This window comes from Lytechinus variegatus, chromosome 15 (assembly GCF_018143015.1).
Source record: "Lytechinus variegatus isolate NC3 chromosome 15, Lvar_3.0, whole genome shotgun sequence".
NCBI classification, from domain to species: domain Eukaryota; kingdom Metazoa; phylum Echinodermata; class Echinoidea; order Temnopleuroida; family Toxopneustidae; genus Lytechinus; species Lytechinus variegatus.
Window position 1 is genome coordinate 22,262,892 of NC_054754.1, and position 18,045 is coordinate 22,280,936.

The following is an 18,045-nucleotide window of genomic DNA, read 5'->3' on the forward strand; positions in this document are numbered from 1 at the left end:
CTCTCTCTCCGTAAATCACAAATATAGGTGAGAAATCATTTCACTACATCTGTTCGTCACAAAGATCTAAATATCTAAATCGGTCTTCTTATCCTCTTCTAGTAGAATATTCGACATGTAACGTCATCCTCGATCCAAAATCAGTTTGAAATTTGCTATACGTACATGACGAACTTTATTTTCCAAAATATTACTGTTAGGCATATGAGGAATACAACGACTATAGTAATTGTTCTTCTCAAGCGTGCCACAAAACCTGAAATGTAAAACTGCCCAGTGAAATCAAGGAGATATCTGATGATATCTCCTTGGTGAAATCATATTCTGGGACCGATAGCAGAAAGCGTTGCAAACGAAACTCCGACAAATCGATGAAACGCCCTTTTCTGTCTATTTATTTATGTATTTATTGATATGTTCATATTCCACAATCATCAAAGTACATTTCGTAATCATGTTTACAATGAAAAAATGCATAACATATGCAGGATTGAAACGTAGCAATGAAATGAAAAAAAAGTGGAGGGGCCTACTAAAAAGCAGAGCTTGTAAAATGTAGACCCCCTATCAAAACACAAATAGAGTAAAATAATCAGCAAAATTCTATAAAATTATATAGATATAAACACTGTAACACAAATGTATTTACGCTATATACAAAATTAAATATTGACTTCAAAAATAATCAATACTACCGTGGATAAGTATGAAGTTCACAAATATTTGATTGAATCAATAAGAATTCAGTAGAAATTGTTTGAAGAGTAATTTAAATCGTATAATATTAGCTGTCTCTTTCATTTCTCTGTCCAGATAATTCCAGAGTTTTGGTCCTGTGAAAAATACAGTTTTGCTAGAAAATAATGTTTAACTTTTAGGTAAGTGATAGTCATTTGATTGTCTCGTATTATATGAATGTAAACTATTGTTTCTCATAAATTTCTTTTGTAGGACATTAGGTACACTATTTCTATCTAGCTGATACATGAATTGGAAGATTGAAAAAAAATGTATGATTTAACATAACTTTTCCCGCAGCGGTTCTCCGAATATGATTATTACAAGCTCTCCATATACAGCTGTATCTTTATTTCACAAGAAAACTAGAAATATTTCTCTATGATCAATCTGATTAAGATATTAATGATTATAATGACTGAGCAGTACAATGTTCACTCGAGAAAGCGACACGTTGAAATGGTAAAGCACTACAAGTCTACAATGGCATGCGATATGCGCCCGCGAGCTCTGCGTCTGGTGGGTTCGGTTGTGTTGGTACCATTGTGGTTAGTACAGTGACGTAAGATGATGATTGGCTGAACATGTGATTCGTCATATCCTCTCTATCCAATCAGAGATGGTTCTAAATGGTTGCAACATTACAGGGAATACCCTCAAGAGCGGTATGAAGCAGAATGTACATTTCGATTGGTATGTGACTTCTCTAGCCAATCAGAGACAATAGTGTACTAGTACCCTGCAAGGCACGTACCCCATACATGCCATACCACGTATACATATACATTAATATAGGTGCTGTTTTAATATCATTGAACGTCATGAATTATAGGCAGTGCTGTGTGATTCACTTTCTTATTCGGTATTTCAGATGGTAAACTGAAGGGCAATTTCTGACAGAAAATCAGCATAACTGGATATTTTTTAATAATTCATTCTTGGGTATACTTGAATCGTGATGTTTCTTTGCTTACAGTGAATACAAACTGTCAAACCTCGAGATGAGCTACTCAAATTATGTGTTTGTCATTGGAATGGAAACCTATAGTAAAAAAATCATATAAAACGCATAAGACTGTAAGAAATTAATATACAAACAAAGTTCCTTATTAAAACATACAAGTTGTTCTCATTTAAGTCACTATGATCATGATGATAAGCACGATAAAGGTCTTACCACATCTCAAATAAACATGTGTAAATATGACTTTAAACATTGCCATAGACGGATTCATGCATATTATGATTTTAATGCATGTTATGGTTTTCAGGCATAAGTCATGAATGTAGCATACCATTTTCACTATGTACCACTATCAAATCCCCCCCCCCCCATCCACTGGTGAATAGTGAAAGTAAATCAATGAAAAGATTAATAAACAATTAGATATACAGAAATCAAAATAAAGCTTGAAAATTCAAACACCTTTTCAAATGTGATTTTTAAGTGCCTATATGTCACTAAAAATTGTAATTACATAATACAGGCCTTCAATCTGTATACACTCTAAACAAAGGGTTTACCCAATGTTGGGTAAAATAGGAACATGCATGTTGGTTGGGTTAAAAACAACCGGTGTGTTGGCTCAGTTGGTATAGAGCGTCCGTCTCACAACCGGGAGGTCGGGGTTCAAACCCCGGCCGCGTCAGACCAAACGACGTTAAAAGATGGGAGTTGCCGCTACCCTGTTTGGCGTCCAATGATTAAAGGGATAGAGCCTCGTCGATCTGGCGCTGCACAACGGCTGCCGGGCCCACGATCACTTGGGCAAAGCAAATTTTCGGAGTATTTCATTTTATGTGTATTTCGAACAATAAAATATGGATTTTCATCATTTTTCATTTTCATCATTCAAAAGATACCCAATATTGTGTAGATTGTACGCAGTCTTGTGTTAAAATACCCCCAATATGGGGGAAAAATACACAGCAAACATGCTTGTTCCTTTTTTACCCAATATTGGGTAAAAGTTTACTCAGTGTTTATAGAGTGTAGAGGATTGTAAAATGTAAGTCCTCAACTGGCCTTAGCCAGAAAATAGATCTTAAAATCAATAATGTTAATCATTTCCAACAACAAAACGTACTACTATAGTCTCATTTGAAGACCCTGTTGAGGTTAGATAAGGAGTAATCAATAACATTTTTAATATCTATCTCGTTTAAGTATAAGGCACCCATCTTCCCGAGCACCACCCCCCCCCCCATGATTTTCATCATTCTTCATGTCTGGGGTTGGATTTTTATGTCATAGATCGATTATAAAAACTGAAATTAAATACAAGTCTCTTTAATTACATCGTTATATTTGGCTGGATATAATGGAATTCAAATTCCAATTATTGATGTGCGTTAATAAAATCATTAAGATGAAAAGAAAAACTATTCCAAACTAATATTATTTTCCTTATTTGATCGATTTACTTTGTCATAACGGTATTAACCAGCACAAGTTGCATATATCTTTGGGTCTGCTAGCTATATATACTACAGTGGTTACATTAAACCACGCCCAGTGAACAAAGATTCATCTCTCCGCTGAAGGCGCTGATCATCCAACTTTACCGTCACCATGGTCACGGCCAAGTCTTGAGACTCCGGCAAATGAATGTAGAATCAGTCTTTTGGTAAATTACAAGCTTGTTTACCTCATTTTGCTTTGCGCTGGGAGAGAGCTTCATGTAGTTTTTTAACCCTGTTTTTCAATTTATCTTTCCACATCTATTTCACAGTCCATCTTGGTACGGAACGACTCATCTTCAACTTTCCAAAAAAGTAAGTAGGCCTTACTTTAGTTATTTTTTTAATCACAAATGCGAGATAAGATTTCACCAAAGAAAGTTTAGCAATAAGCATTCGTAGCCTAAATATGCAAGGGCTCTAATTTTCTGATTTTCAAATTTCATATGAAACTAAAAAATAATTGTAAACGGTTTCTCAGGTTCAGTGCTGCATTTTTGAAATATTTTAGAAAATTTGCATTTTAATCATGGTATAATCATGATCATAATTACAAAATAATTGCGATTATTAACGCTTTCTTTCATAATCGTTTCTCTTCATAATTAATTTGTGCTGACATTCAAATGACACCGATCACTCAAAACCTTTTATTTTTTTGGTTTTAAATATATGTCATAGATAATCAGTGAGATACTTTTATGGTTGCCAGTTGTCATGTAAATATTGCTCTTTTGTCGAATTAATATTTGTTGAAAAGTCAAGGTCAATTTCATTTTGCCGTACGCCTATGAATAAAAAAGAAAGTTGTTGAAGAATCTAACTCAGAGAGCAGAAAAAATTATATAGAAAACTTAATCATAATCCTGAAATTTTATTTGTTAAAAGATATTTATACGTTCGAAATAAAAATGTAGGCCTGTAAATTTTAGAGAGATTCACACAAAATCATCTCTTTATAAATTAATTCATTATCAGATTTATAGTTTCTTTTTCACCGATTTGAACATCCGCGCACTATTGAATATGAAGATATAATGAGGTATTATCAAAGGTTAATTATTTTTAGAGAAAAATTGTTTGTTTTTTTAATCCTCTTATGTATTTTTTCCAATAAATTTAAGAGAGTGCTTGAGTAGTAGTAGTTCGTTTCATAATAGTATTCTTTAAATTCGTTCATTTTTAATTATGCAAGCCATTGTGCATGTTACAATATAAATAAAAAAAAACAGTTTATTGATTATTCCTATCATCGCAATCGACCATACAATGCATCGATTAAAAACCTCGCAAAAGGGTGTTGTGGATAAGTCTCTTGACTTTGAACCAAAAGGTCCGGGTCGAATCAAACCGCGGTACTCGCGTCCTTTGGCAAGGCGTTTATCTGCATTTGTCTCTCTCCACTCAAGTGTAGTAAAAGGGTGCCAGGTAGGTAGAAATTCCTTGAACGCTCGAGCGGTCGTGCTAATAGTAGCTGTGCTAGGGGTAATAAAATGCACCGCTTAGACCATGTAGACATGTTAGAATAAAAAGATTAAGCGAAATATAAAATGTTGTATATGTTTATTATCGAAAAATTTCGTGCACCAGTTTTATGTGTCAATAATATGTACACTAAACTTTTGGGTTTTTTTTCTTGTATAATAGAAGAGAAGTGCATGTAGGTGCAATGACAAGGATTCGAATCCTGAATGTTTTATGTTTTGTCAGGCGATATAACCACTTGGTCACGGCAACTTCACGATTTTTGTTTTCTCATACGTGGGATGGGGAGAGGGGTAGCTGGTGCAAAATATCTACAGTGAAAATCGAACTTTCTTGTTTTGTTTTCATAACAAAATATTGGTTAAAAACTTCTTTAATGTCAACTCTTTAATTCTAATGTCAAAAGAAGAAAACTTTGAAAAGAGCATGCAGATAGGAAGAAAGGGTAAAAGGGATTGCAAAAGAGAGAGAGAGAGTTCAAAAGAAAATAGGGTAAATGGATTCGTTTGCTTCACTCCTTCGGTTGTGCGCTTCGGACAGAAAATGGATGAAAAAAATACTTTGGGACTCTATCTATCCTGGGAGTCCAGATGCTATAGTCATAATGATCAGGAGTCATGGTAATAAAAAGAGTAATCACTAGTCATAATTCAGCGAAGGGTCACGAGTCATAATACATAGAGAGGGTAGCCAGGCCGGGGGCTTGGACCCAGAATTGGAAGGTATACGTTGCGGGCAAATAAAAACAATAATAAGGGGCATTGAGACTGACTAATCGTGAAAAAGACGGTCTTTGGAACTTTGCAAACTGTTTGAGACTTTGTAGACAACGATGGTTTCTGTAAAGTTACAATGTACACTGCTGACCGACCAACTCTGGCGCGCTTAGTGCGAGTATGCATGGTAGGGGTGAATCATAAATATTAAAATTTGTTTGATTATATAATAAATACATTAAAAAAAAGATGTAGCCCACCCACCTTCCATTATAGTCATATATTTTATCACATCTCTATGATTAGTGTACATTGTCTGTGGATCGAATACGGACTTCGATGCGTGCGTGCGAACCGAATTCACATACGTGCAAAAATGGCGACGCTCTTTGGAACGAAGAGGCAACGAAAAAATAAAAGTTTTTGAACGGTAATCATTGTGATCATTTTATTTTTCGCGAAGAGAAATGTTCTATGCATTGGAATAGTAATTTGAGTGTAAGAACGGTGGTCTGCTTCTTATACGCACCACTCTAAAATAAAAACCTCCACTCAATAAAAAAAATAATATATATAGTTATAATCGAATAATGGTCTGCTAATTATAAACTTGCTGGTCGTGCATGAATTTATTTCCGTTTGTCCCAATATATGTATGAAAAGGAATGCCCTTGGTCTACAGAGTAAAAATAAAACCTTGTTTAAGTCTTATACAACACTCTTTGTAGTCTTTTAGATAATTTAAACAAGTGTTTAGCATAACCGACTTGCGTTCATTATGAGCGGCGTCGGGCCTTGGACCCCCCCCCCCGAAAAAATACACGAATAAGGGGGAAAAGAAGAAATCGAAAGGAATGGAACCAAAAGGGGGCCATCTTCTGTATTCTTATCTCAAAATCTATCACAAACTTTGATTTTTGTATTAAAAAGTGTTTTTTTCTCCCGCTTCGCTCTCTCAAAATTGTAGGTTTTTATTTGTTAGGGTGAGAGATATTTTGCCTAATACGTCATGTCTTGCCCCCCCCCCTCCCCCCAAAAATGTGTTACTCAATACACCACTGCTATAACCTGCTGGGTGTATGCGACTAGTGAGGTTTTCTTCAATAACGTAATGAACAATTTCCTTTAAACTATATAAATTATGATTAGAATTATTATTGTAATTTTTGTTTTGAGGGGGGGGGGGGATTACAAAATAATTTCTTGCCCTTCATTCAGTCAGTCAAGCCCATGAATTCATAATTGTTCACTTGGTCTATGTAATCAGTTTAGACATATACAGTACAATGAAAATCATTACCATGCAAATCACAGTGAGATTGCACTGGGAAGACGACTGAATGCAACCATTTTATTAACAACATAACCAGACAGATTAAGGCAAAATCATTTGATAATATTCTATAAAATGTCTACTAAAACAAAAACACATCATATTACCTTCATATTGACTTTATTCCAATGTATGATGACTCCAATAAATGAGGAAATTGTACATCATAATATCAATAATTTGCTTGCAGTGGAAATGCGCCCGTAATGATTATTATACATGTATATACAGTATGCTGGTATGTATTACATAGCTGCGGTGTACGTACAGCATAATTTCTTCCACTATCATGATAGTATATAATATTGAAATGGACTTTGATCCTTGTATACCCTCGTAACGAGGAAAAATCAAAAGCGATACAATATGTAGTATTTATTTGCCCCATTGACTCTGATTCGGCAAAAGAGAAAAATCATATCACGGGATAGATTGATAGAGTTTGTAATGAATAATTGTTCCCGGGTAATTGTTATACTAACTTTTTGTTTATCCTTTTTTTAATGTAAATGAGGAAAGATTAGAGTAGAGACAAATCGGCAACAAATAGATAAGACTTGTATAGAAATATTGCACTGGTTAGAAGTCTCATAACTAAAAAAAAAAACGTGTCATAGCCTGAAACTAAGCTATGATGTGATGAGAAAAAAGAGAAAAAATGTTATAAAGGACAGATCATAAGTATATGGCAGAAACGTATTTTACGAGTTATTATAATGTATTTATTTTGGAGCCTGAGATAAGATCCTCATTGAAGGAAAAAATTATTTCTTTCTCCATTTCATGCATAAAAATGTCAACTCATCACTCTTAGAACAAATCAGTCAAATTGACTAGACCAGTAGTCAGATAGGTGCAACTGATATGGCAATCACTTATAGTCACATTTCTGACATATATTCCAGTCAAAAATACATAAATTCAAGTAAAATACGACTAGAAAATAGTTTAATACGACTAGAATAACAGTTGCACCCAGCTGACCCTATTAACTTGTCATTTTAACTGTATGTTTTGCAATATATATTTGGTTTCTAGAGCGAGTATCAAAAGACATGGCATCTCAGCATCGTGAAACATACCCCAGTGACAGAGACAACGCCAAAAAAAGGGTAAGAAAATAGGATGTGATAGAATTAGTTAGTTGTCAAAAGTCATTTGGGCAAACTGGTTTAGAGATATTTTCATAAGCTTAATTATAATTTCGCAGTAATTCACTAAAAATGATGTTCATTTACTTTTTTTTTCATGTGAGATTATGGTGTCTATCAGTTTGTATTTTCAAAAATCTTTTTATTTTGTTTTTTTTATTTTGTTAGATATTATTGAAGGGAGATGATTTCGTTTTTGAATTCGATCCATCCAGCACGACCAAGTTTTCATTTTCTGTTCATAAAAATGAAATAGAATTCACCCTTAAGATGAAGGTGAGTATATCAGTGAAACTTCACTGTGATATTATTCAAAATTATTAAAACAGATAATTTCATACAGCATAGTCATGCAAATTTGAACAAAATAAAGCTTCGAATGGAGTTAATACTTGACACCTGCTTGAAGAACAAAGTTGATAAATGTGAATGCTGCCCTCTATGTGCTATTTTAATACTTAGACCGTACCTTCTCAAAATCAGACAAGTGTTAATAAACTATGGGCTTATCGAAATTTCATATTAAATTAACCGTTCCACTTATACAAACCTAATAAGGTATGTAAAAAAATCCTCTTGGGGCTAAACTTATGGTTATGGTTATCAAGTCAATACATAAGCCCTATGCATAAATGCTCTATCATTTCCAATTTCACTGCTTTGTGAAGACAATAAGGGAGAAGAAAATAAAGTAAATTTCGTCTTTTTTTTCTCACGTATGAAAATAGTCTTCTCTCCAACTCATCACTCATTTCTACATGTAATTCTCTTTTCTTTTTTTAAGGAAGGAGAACGGGTCTTGCAGGGGGGAGTACAGCCTCAGGACACATCTGAGATTGTAAGTGATCGGAGCTTCAGTCTTTCTTTCCTTTTTTTACTTTTATTTTGAGTTCATCTTTGCTAGAGGAGGCGGGGAGGGGGTGATTGTTAATTTTCGTCAGTGTTACAATAGCAAAAACCAAGTTCTTGTTTAAGTGTAACGCACTGGATCTAACACTCGATTTTCGAGGCCACGAGCCACACAAAACAATTCACGACAACGAAACAAAGGTAGAAGAAAAAGGAAAATACGTGACATGATAGTATTTCCTGAATTTTATGTTAACATCAATCGCAGATTTTTTTTATCAAAAAGGGTGATTTTTGTTCGCTCGCTTAGCTCGTGTGCAGCCTTTTAGTAATTTTCCCCATAGCTTATGTCCAGCACCCTTAGAATTATCGATTCATTATGCTACTGATAATTTCACATTTATTGTTCATTATTCATTTTCAATTTTGTTTTATATTATCATAGGGTCCTCTCCGATCTGTCTGAAGAGGGAACGTCAAGTTTCATTTCGGATTACCCGAGGAATTCTCGCCATTACAGTTGGGAGGGGGGGGGGGGTAGAGGTTGATGGAAAGACATTCATTTACTTTACAAATAGCATATATCCACAATTTTCTGAAATAAACTCCTGAATTATGTTACTGTAATCTGCCGGCGTGTTTTGTATATGACGATTTTCGCCATAAGCGGAAAATTATCTTGCCTGTATCATAATGCTAACAGCAACCCGTTTTTGTTTGTTTGTTTTTGCCACTGGCGTAAATCCGTGTTGATGGGTGGGGGGATGACTGAAATATTTTGGCATTTTTTTTTGCAATCATGTATTTAGATATGCAAGGAATTGTCATTGATATGTCCACTGTGGTGTACCGTGGGTCACGGCATTGTGGGGACCTAGCTCATTTGACAGTTATACTGACCTAATTGAGAAATTTTAAGGACAATGTCATTAAACGGATATGTATCTCACTGATCAAATAATGCGAGCGCTAAGCGCGAGCTGAATTTTTTTCATATTCACACCTAAAAAGGGACATTATAATCAAATTTGTGTAATCACGATAGGTACCTGTCTTGCTAAATAAAGCGATCGCGAAGCGCGAGCTGAAATTTTCGCATATTTTGGCCCCAAACAGCGAGATTTTAAGGAAATTATTTTAGGAATCCATTAAGAGTATGCATATCTCACCATAGTCATAGAATGCGAGTGCCAAGCGCTTGCTGATTTTATTATAATTACATCTGAACACATGAAACACTTTTTGTAGTCATTGCAATCATGAAAATGATACGCATCTCACTAATTAAATATTGCGAGCGCGAAGTGCGAGCTGAAAATTTAGACAATTTAGACCTGAAGTGGGGCATTCTAAGGTTTCCTTGTAGGAAGTAACTGGGACCATACGTAGTCAAATGATGCGAGCGCGAAGCGCGAGCTGAAAATTCTTGATATTCAGATCAGAAGAATGGACATTTTAAGGACTGATTTTAGGAATTCATGAAGAGCAGACATATCTCACCAATCCACTAATGCGAACGCAATCACGGACAGGAAATATTTTATATATATGAAGACCTTAACATGGGGCAATCACTTTTTGAGTCATGTAAAAGAAGCATATGTCACTAAATAAAACAATGATAACTCAAGTGCTAGGAAATATATTTGGTTTATATTGACTTGAAAACGGTATGGTTTAGTACTTCAGGATTAGATATCTCGTTAAACAGACAATGCGAGCACCAGGAACTATGAAGACGTAGGCCCTGGGCAAATTATGTTTCATAAAGTTAAGATAAAAATGTTTCTTATGTAATGTAACATAATTATAATATAACATCGTAATGAATAATATTTTCTTCTTTCCCACTACGTCTCACTTCCTTTCTCCCTCTTTTCTCTTTTCCCCCTTTTTTGGGGTCAGCCGATGGAGGGGGGGTATGTGCCCCCCGTAGTTACGCCACTCTATATCCATATGGCAAATACCCCTCAAATATATTATTATTTTTCTTACCCCATGATGGTTCAATGGTTTTATTAGAGATTACATAAAAATTGACTTTCCATCTTAATCCCTTCCCAAAGACCCCAACATTGATGAATTAGAAGAAACGAGGGTTTCTCTTCAATGTTATAATAAGGACATAAGTATTTCGTTTGGAAATGGTGAACTGGCTCTTTATTTGCATTTCATGTTTCAATAATATTGTTTTATTTGTTAAGCGGTATATTAGGAAGAATTTTTACCAAGAAAGCAACTATCTCTTGCGCTTTTTTTTTTGTTCATTTCTTTCGTAAAAAGTGGGGGATGTTGTACAGGCCATCCCCCCTTCTCAAAAAGTGGGAGGGATATATCCCCCTATCCCCCCGGGATTTACGCCAGTGGTTTTTGCCCTGGGCTAGACAATCATTTACTTTACAAATTGCATATATTCACTTTTTTAGTATTAAACGCCGGAAATATTTTACTGGGTAATCCCATTGTTCTGTATATGACCACGATTTTTTTGTCAAAAGGGAACAATTATATCTGCTTATCATAATGCTAAAGGCAACGCGTTTTGTTTGGTTTTTTTTGCCAGGGGATTCGCCAGGGGATTTTAATGGGAGGGGTGCCTGAATTCAAATCATGGTAGGGGAGGAGGCACATCCCATCCGTGCCCCCCCCCCCCCCACCTTTGAGAGCCATAGTAAATATTCCGTTCTTATACTAGTGTGCCCACTTTTGATGTTGTGTAACAGTTACTGAAATGATGGATATAATCCAGGCGAATAAAATCATGATTAATGCCCTCTAATCGCGCTGTCGTTTATATTGGACTATTTTTGTGTAATTATTGGTAGTCGAGCTTAATAGCAGCTTAAAAACAGAAAAGTGATTATGATCATTATCATGACAATGATGACGGTGATGATTGTGATGATGATGACGATGATTGTGATGTTGATAGTGATAATGATAATGGTGATGATGACGATGATAATGATTATGAATATGATGATGGTGACAATGATGATCATGTTGATGATGATGGCGATGATAATGATGATGGTGATGGTAATGGTGATGATGATGACGATGATTGCGATGGTGGGAGTGATGATTTTTAATATGATGGTGATGATAATGATGGTGATGATTTTGTTGATGATTATGATGATGATAATAATTGCGATGGTGGTAGTGATTACGATGATTATGAATATGATGATGGTAATGATCGTGTTGTTGATGATGATGATGATGATGACGATGGTAACGATGATGGTTATGATGATAATTATAATAATGATGATTGCGATGGTGGTGGTGATAATAATTATGAATATGTTGATGATGGTAATGATGATGATCATGATGGTGATGTAAATGATGATTGTTATGATTATATTGATGGTGATTATTTTGATGTTAATGATCGTGTTGATGATGAAGATGATGACGATAATGGTGTTGTGTTGATGACGATAGTGATAATGACGATGTTGGTAATGAAAGTGATGTTGACGATGTCCCTGATGATGACGATGATAAGGAGGATGAAGTTTGTGGTGTACAGGTGATAATTGTGGGGCTTTTTTTCTTTAAACCCCTTCCGATTAACTTTATCAATATTCAGCACAATGCGCACATTGAATCACATAACACAAAATGATTAATGAATGAATTCAAGAAATTTTTATTTTTTGTTATTGATTTTACAAACATATATATTTTGGACTGAAATAATATCCAAGTTGGATAAAAAAAAAGACTCACTGAAGACAACCACCCGTACACCCAATCATACCAACCATCATTAGGGATGCCAGTTGGAATTGATCAGGGGCCCGTTGCAGAAAGAGTTGCAATCAATCGCAACTCTAAAAATGATGCGAAACTTGATTTTCAAGCAATCAACAGCGCGCATTTTTGACTTGCGATTGATTTTTTGACTTGCGTTTAAACGCAACTCTTTCTGCAACAGACCCCAGAGGGCCTGTATGCAGGCGCGTAGCCGGGGGGGCGGTGGGGGCGGTCGCCCCCCCAAAACGTCCCCAAAAAGAAAAAAAAGGAAAAAAGAGAGGAGAAAAGGAAAAGGAAAGGGAGGAAAGGGAAGAAAGGAAGGTAGCTTTGTGTTTTTTTTATTCTTTATTTTTTTCTCAAAAGAGAAACTCCTTCACTCTTCTTGCTCTAAATCTATATATGACTTTTGCTTCCGCGCTGCGCGCGGTTAGATGGCAATATTGAAGTTCTCCATTGTTTCCCCACCTTTTCTCTAGACCTGTTTTTCCACCTCAGCTATGTGCTTCTTGCCAGTTAAAGTTAAAATTGTATACATTAGGGTATGAATTTGAGTAAGGTTAGACCGAAGTAAATATATGAAGTTATCTTTTTTTTCAATTGATCGCGCAACTTCTGGTCTGGTCGGCTCCGGGCGGGTAAAATCTTTATATCAGTTTCTGCCGTCACCTACATAAAGTCAACTTCTCCCGCTTTTCAGCTCATTACTAAACAACCATAATTTTGGGGCAAACGGGTTCCTAATTTCGTTCGTGTCGTATTAAATAAAGTACAATATTTTTATCAAATTGTATTAAACGTCATGTCATTTCCCTGTATACATTCATCTCCTGTCCTGTTATGCGCCCTCATTTTGAAATTTTGAATGACACTTAAGTTTCTTTATATTCAAAATGAAGCGCTTCAGGATAAGTAAAAAAAAATTAGGCATGTTTTTTATATAGATAGATAGTTTCAATAAATCGCAGAAGCGATTTGCGCACTAAATTCCTTTTAATGAAGTTCAATAATCTTAGAAAATCAATTGAATTATAGAGCCGATTGGGTATTCATCTACATTTGATGAAACGTCCGCCCGTTGAAATTTCAGAGTTTCATTGCTCTGCGCGGGGAGGAATATCTTCCTCTACCAATCTTCTCTGTTTTGCGAGTTAAAAATATGCACTGTTGCTAAATTGTTTGTAATCAATGATCTGATCTTTCCAAAGAAAGTATTCTATATATCTTTGAGAAAACCCTTTTCTCGGGACCTTTTTTATGTCAAGAAAAATTGATAAAACGCTTTAGCTTCCGCGCTTCGCGCGGATTTATTATCATTTTAATTTCCTCCATTGTATACCTCTTTTGTGCATTCACAATCATTTGAAAACAAGGTTCAAAATCGCAATATAGTCGAATTGGAGGTACTAGAGACAAGAGAAACGGCTCCTTTTCATTTTAATTTATGAAACACTAAAAGCTTCGCGCTTTGCGCGGGAGGGGAAACTCCCCCTCCCTGCACCCACCCAGGCCAATTTATTTCACCTCGTCCTCCAAACATACATGTTTCCTTTTCAATTATCTTCCCTTTCTGTTTGGTTTCGATCTAGAAAGAAAGCAAAAGCATATGAGGTGATTGATGACATCACACACTCACTACTACTTTTGTATATTTTATTGTATGAAATTTGAAATATTGACTTTTTCCTCATTGTCCAAATTGAAACAAAGTATTATTCCTACCTTTACATGTAAAATCACAATTGTTTTAACATTTAATGCTTCAGTTCAGTTGGTCCTTGCTGTCAAACCTGTTTAAATTGAAATATTGTACAATTAAAAGAAAAAAAAGGATCATTGAGTAATGGACATCATCGACTCACTCATTAGCATGTCACTGATTTTTTGCATTTAACTATATTTTGAAAATGTGCCAAACGTTAACATGGTTAAAAGGTCTAGCTTTCTTATCTTACATCCAATTTTTATGACATTTTCAGTGTTAGGCTTGTTTGATTTTTCTCTTTTGATTCAAATCAACATTTTTCTTGGATGGACTTGACCTTAATGGTCAAGTCCACCTCAGATAAATGATTTGAAGCAATTCGGTTATTTTTAACAAAATAGTTATATAAACGAGCCAGTTACATCCAAATGAGAGATTCGATGATGTCACTCACTCCCTATTTCTTATGTTTTTTTATTGTTTGAATTATACAATATTTCAATTCTTTCGAATTTGACCTCCTTGCCTGAAGTGCAAAATGTTAAAATAATGGAATTCCACGTGTTCTGGGAGGAATGAAACTTTATTTCACATGACAATGACGGGAAAAAAAATATGTCATACTTCATATAATAAAATACAAAAGAAATAGTGAGTGAGTGATGTCATCAGTTCCTCATTTGCATACCGACCGAGATGTGCATATAACTGTTTTGTGAAATGAAGCAAAACTTTAAAATGCCATAACTTTCTGATTTTACATCCGATTTTGATGAAATTTTCAGTGTTAGGCTTGTTTGATTTTTTCTCTTTTTTATTCAAATCAACATTTTTCTTAGATGGACTTGACCTTCATCATACATCACATCCCAGACTTTACTTCCATCACAATGAATATGTTTGTAAACCTATAATCATTTCATGTTTTATAAAGAGTAAATATTTCATTTGTACGGTACTACAAGTTTGGAATTGGCCATTTTGGTCCACAACTATTGATAATCACACACCAGGCAATAGACATATCACGATGACATCTTTTTAAAATCAATACCCAATTTTAATTTGTTGTTCAACAAAAGGCTGGGGTAGACTTTCCTTCAAGGCACAATGTCAACATCCTTATGCCACTACAGAATGACAAGAAATCTTTAGAAATGAAATTAATTTCATTCATGAAACTGCTACATAGTCATCAAAATGCAGTATACACTAATGCTTTGAATTTGTATACAACTAGCTTATACTCTGAACTTACAGTGAAATGGATGCCACATCTGGGATTTTTGCTCCGTGGCCTACATAGGACTCCAGAACACAGAAAACGTATTAAAGACGCCCGTCAAATGACAAAGAACAACTGGGAGGACTTTGTCTAAAATCAGTGTACCGGAACAGCAATTTTGTCCTACATTTCGGAGCAGGAGAAACACTGCAAATAGGTCGTTTGCAAAAAAATCCAGGAATAAACTGCTCTCTAGATTCACCAAATTACGACAAAGACTTGCCTTTGTTGTTCTTTGTCATGATGGACATTTTCAATAATAATAATAATAGGCATTTATATAGCGCCATCTATCTAGAAATATTCTATTCCGAGGCGCGTTTTTTATTATTATTATTACCCCGGCTTTAGATTGAGCTGCCTTTCAGCGCTCATGCATTCAAGGAATTAATCCTGCCGGGTACCCATTCACCTCACGTGAGTAAAGTGCAGCACAATGTGGATACATTTCTTGCTGAAGGAAATTACGCCATGGCTGGGATTCGAACCCACGACCCTCTGTTTCAAAGTCAGAAGACTTATCAACTGGGCCACAACGCTCCACAATACATTTTATTTGTTCTTGAATCCTCTTTATGTTGATGAGCGAAAACTCCTTAAATTTGAATTGATATACATACAACATTACTAGAGTTAGATCATAATAAACTCAAATTTTATCAAAATTTTAACACCTCTTTTAATGCCCTAAAGGTTTGTTTATCACTTTTCCAGCCCATCACCACATTATACATATATGAAACTGTATATTATGTCCTAAAACTCTTATGGTGTGCATAATATGATGATTAAAGGGGAAGTTCACCCTGAAGAAAACTTTGTTGTAAAAATAGCAGAAAAAATAGTAAAAAATATTGGTGAAGGTTTGAGGAAAATCCGTTAAAGAGTAAGAAAGTTATAAGAGTTCAAAATTTTGGATTTATGACGTCAAGCAGTTGCCCCATGTATTATGTAATATAAAATGCATGAATTTCAAATTTTGTATGGTTCCTGATGACTTAATTTTGTTTTCTATCATGATCGGGTGTGAAATGATTTGTCTATTGATATACAAAAAGTACAGTGAAAGCCTTTTTAAATTTTCTGAGAAAATGACATTTCATTGATTTTTTACCATTCGCTATGCAGGAATGCTGCTAGCATATCACGTCACAAATCAAATAACTGAAATTGTAATAACTTTTTAATTATTTGATTAATTTTTCTCAAACCTTTGGCAATATCTTTTATTATTTTTTCTGCTATTTTTACCATAAACTTTTTGTCAGGGTGAACTTCCCCTTTAAAGAATCCATATTTCAAGCTCAAACAAAACTAAAATAATAAATTGCGTTGTTTTTTCTCTCTTTTTGTCACAAAACCACAGTATGGAATTTGCTTAGAATTTGACTCATAATATTAAACTTCTATACAGCTTTTTGATATGCAACCACTAAATTTGTAAGATAACTGTTTCTGTTAATTTTGTTTAAGGTAACTCTCGTAGGAACTCAGCAGGACAGCTCTTTTTTCTGGTAAAATGCTGGTATATAACCAATTAGACAGGAAACATTTTACATCTAAGTTAATCAGGTACACTGGCTGACCTTACAGATGTCAGATATTACTCTCTGTTTTTTTGTAAAAAGTGGAGTGCAATGGCAGAGCAGGGATTTGAATTCACAACCTTGGGACTATAATCCAATGCTCTAAACCACTAGACCATACAACTCTTTAAAAGGTTCTGTCTAAAGAACAATTAGAATGGTCCCATAAGAAGGCACAAGATAACTTTTTTTTTAATCTCAATTCATACTTTTCCAACATAATGAATGGCAGAAAACCCATCCACCGCCATAAAACTTTTGTAATATTGGAATGTAAGATGACACGAGAGTAAAGTTCCGATTACAGAGCTTATCAAAGCTTTAGACGCACTTTCAAAGAAACCAAAACCCAAGAAGAGAAGCAAACTTATTGGAAAGAGTAAAATGAGAGGAACAATTTTTTTTAAAAAGTTTCATCAAAATCGGTTATGAAAGAAGCCAGTTATGGACGTTTAAAATGTCTTGTACTATCTATGGGATCCTCAAATTGGAAACATGCTTCAAATTGGCTGATTTTGTGGATAACTCTCCATTTGTTTTGTACACAAATTTTCAGATTTTACTTGTTATCTTTCAAATTGCATCTTGCCTCCTTCTGAGCACAACATATGTCATGGGAAATTATAATTCACACCACATATGTCAAGATCAGGATGAGATAATGTGAAATATGTAATATAAAGGAGAAAATCTGAAAATTTGTGTACAAAACAAAGGGAGAGTTGTCCACAAAATCAGCAATTTAAAAGTGCGTTTGCCAATTTGAGGATCCCCATAGAAAGTACAACAAGACTTTTTAAATGTCCATAACTGGCTTCTTTCATGAACGATTTTGATGAAAAATTTGTAAAAATTGTTCCTCTCATTTTACCCTTTCCAATAAGCTTGCTCCTTTTTGAAGGTTTTGGTTTCCGTTAAGATGTAACAAACTCAATACAGGCTTTAAGCAAATCAAATCAGAAATATATCTGC